Here is a 3,371-nt window from a genome sequence, read left to right as displayed (position 1 = left end):
GCCAACCGGAACCCCTTTCTGGTTAACATCCCTGCCTTTCCCTCCTCATCTTTATCTATCTATCTACTCCATCACCTCATCGAAGGTAGCACTGGAATGGACCCTTGCCCTGACTTAGTCACTTCCTGGTAACCACCGTGCGCGCGCTGTCTGCCGCGAAAACGACACCCGGGCACCAGGAACCGAAACCAACCGCACTCACTCGCTAGAGCCAGTACCAAACCTGGGGATGCATTGCGAAACCACTCTACAGTTGTGATCAGTTTAAAAACCCTGCTCTTATCGGTCACCGCCGATGCCACTCTCCTCATATTGATCGCCAGCCGACCGCGACGAATAGGAGCAGTGCTTTTAGAGCGATCGACATTGTAGAGCGGTTTCAGAACACGGCCAAACTACGGGAATTTCCACCAGACTTAACTAGGCCAGGTGCAAATATACACCAACGCTGGAACGACTCATGGATGTTGCCGCGGTGGCTCAGTGGTTATGGCGCTCGGCTGCTTACCCAAAAGGCGGGGGCTTGATCCTGGCCGCGGAGGTCGAATTTCGATGGAGGGGAAATACTAGAGGCCCGTGTGCTATGCGATGTCAGTGCAAGGTAATGATCCTCAGGTGGTAGAAATTTCCGGAGCCCTTCATTACGGCGTCCGTCATAGCCTCAGTCGCTTTGGGACGTTAAACCACATAAACCTCTAGACCAAACAAACGACTCATGCGAAACACGCTGGCGTCAGCTACAAACCAATTGACATACCCGTCTAAGCTTTTGACACAAGCTACACTTCAAACATCTACTATAGCATATACCCACACTGTAATGAATACGGTTCCCTATGCCATACCACCTGGGCGAACCAACTCAACCCTGCAGTCTCCCCTAATCCCAGTCCCACCCTAGACTAATAGCAAGCCACGCTCCTGGTTCGGCCCGGGATAGCCAGCGCAAGCCTGTAGACCACGCTGTGTTGACGGCAGCCGCTGCAGGAGCCCTTTCAAGGGTTATGTGAACTTTATTTATTTATTCTTCTCATTAAACACAATAAATATTTTATACCACCATCGCCTAACACGGATTCTGATTGAAAGTGCGCCGATACTTGCGCCGCTATCTAATAATGTTGGTAAACACTGTTGTAGCGAATATATTCTGATTAAAGAAATCTAGGTATGAGGCAGTGTTTTTTTAACCAGTACGAACATTATTATAACCTGAATTCGTGCAACACAGCTCGAAATGGCGTGCCAATAAAAATTAAACAATTCACACAACACATCGTAGCGAGCACTCAGAAAGGTGCCTTAAAATATACTTTGGCAACTTACTGATCGGGTCACCTTTAGGCAACTTTTTCTGAGCATTAGCAGCGCGAGCACCGCTGCCACTGAGGCCTCGTTTACGATGGCGTCCTTGTGCCAGGAGAAAGGTCGAAGCAGCTAGGGTCAGCACAAAAACTGCTGCAATACTGAGGTGCATGCTAAGAGGAGGAATGGGCTACTGCTGCCTTTGAAAGAACGGTTTGGTGGGGAGCAACGCCTTAAGAAAAGGCTCTCGGCGTGCTTATGGCTCAGACATTCTTCCCGAGAGTTCAAGTATTAATTGTGGAGAAAACGTGTTCAGGGGCGGAATTGAAACGAAGTGCATCCTCGCTTAAATGGACAGAGGGCTCCTATGGTACTTTTCTTTCAGAAGAAAACACGAAAGAAGCATTAAGGAAACAGCACTAAAATTGCAAATGAACGTGTCTTTTCCTGCCTTAAATAAAAACCCACAGCCTAAGGAACATATCCTAGAGATGAAGTTGTGTGTCATTTGAGTCTAGTTTTGTCAGCGTCTTTGTTCACGTATTGACAAGAGCTCATAGTTGCAAGTTTCAAACGGTGAAAACATACAAATAAATCAATATCAAACGCTTATTTTCCTGTTATCGCTTAACATTTTCTAGAAATATTCTTCTTGTAGTGGTTGCTATGCTGTTCTGAACGAGTAGCAGGAATGAAAGAACGCAGACAAAAGCTGTTTTAGTCTTAATGTAGCCATCTGTGCTGCATGCAGGTGCGCATATAAATTTGTCCATGGTGACAGAAGGATACTTAAAATAACCGACACTTCTGCTTTGCCGTAAACAAGCATGAAAAGTGAGCTTGAAACAGTTGTCTATCCAAGGCTGTCAAAATGTCTGGCTTGTCTGGGCAGTGCTGACAAAGCAATGCTGTCACCAGAGGTTGATGAGAGCCCGGCATCTATGGAACCTAATGAAAAGCTGTATAGGAAAAACTTCTAAATTCGCGTAGGATAAAAAAGCAGGGATTCCTCAGTCATGACAGCGCACTTTCGCTGAACACAAGCTGATCAAATGCAGTAGCTCACAGCAGTGGTTTCAAGTATGCGGCTCTCGAAATACCCCAAGCAGATAAAGCAGGTCACTTAATTACAGGTATATGGTCTGTTGTAATTAACCGCGCCTATTTTGTGCTTTCACTGCAACAAAACAAAAACAAAAACAAAAATAAATTGGCTTTTAAGCAAGAAAAGAGGCAGTAACTGTCTCACGTCTCGGTGGATATGTCAACAGCCCCGCGAGAAAAGGGAGAAAGGTGGGGGTGATTGAAAACAAGGAAAAATTGAAGGGTGCACGTAAGCTACGCCTTAAGGCTATTATGGGACAGCATTAACGGGATAATACTCACATATGCGTCATTCTCTACTTTACTTTCATAAATCTTGGAAGTCGTCGTACGACTCCTGGCGCAGTGATGCAGGTGTTAAGTGACGCGCAACTGTCCTACGATGATATCTAGGTGCTGCCACCGATGGCGCTTGTGCTAACCAGGTTCCTCTTAACGAGGAACCTCTCGTGATCAATCATTCATTCAAATGCCACCTGTCACGGTGCGCAGTTTGCTCACAATCAGGTGGGCAGGTTGTGAGGACGCCACAAGGTCACGTGGCCTATGTGGACCACCTATGCTGCTTTTCAGATATTATTTCGCTCACAGCGCCGGTGATGGCGACGCGACGACGACGAGGACGCAGGATTTCTTGCTGACCGGGAGCCTTAACACTGTCGTGTTAAAAAGCGCCGTAGTGGAGGTTGCCCGGTACATTTCGATCGCCTGCGGTTCTTTGACATGCACTGACATCGCACAGCACATTGGAGCTTTCAGTGCGAAACCAATATAGCATAACTACCATCTTGTCTTGTCTTGTGCTTCTTGTCTTGAGACGTCGCGGTGTCATCACAACCTGCCCACCGGATAGCGAGCAAATTGACCACAGTGTCAGGTGGCAGTTGAATTAATCATTGGCCGCGAGATGTCGCTCGGGAAGAGCAACTTGGGTCGCACAATGCCTACGGGTGGCTCTGATA

Source organism: Amblyomma americanum, chromosome 5 (assembly GCF_052857255.1).
Source record: "Amblyomma americanum isolate KBUSLIRL-KWMA chromosome 5, ASM5285725v1, whole genome shotgun sequence".
Taxonomy (NCBI): domain Eukaryota; kingdom Metazoa; phylum Arthropoda; class Arachnida; order Ixodida; family Ixodidae; genus Amblyomma; species Amblyomma americanum.
This window is presented reverse-complemented; position numbering follows the sequence as displayed.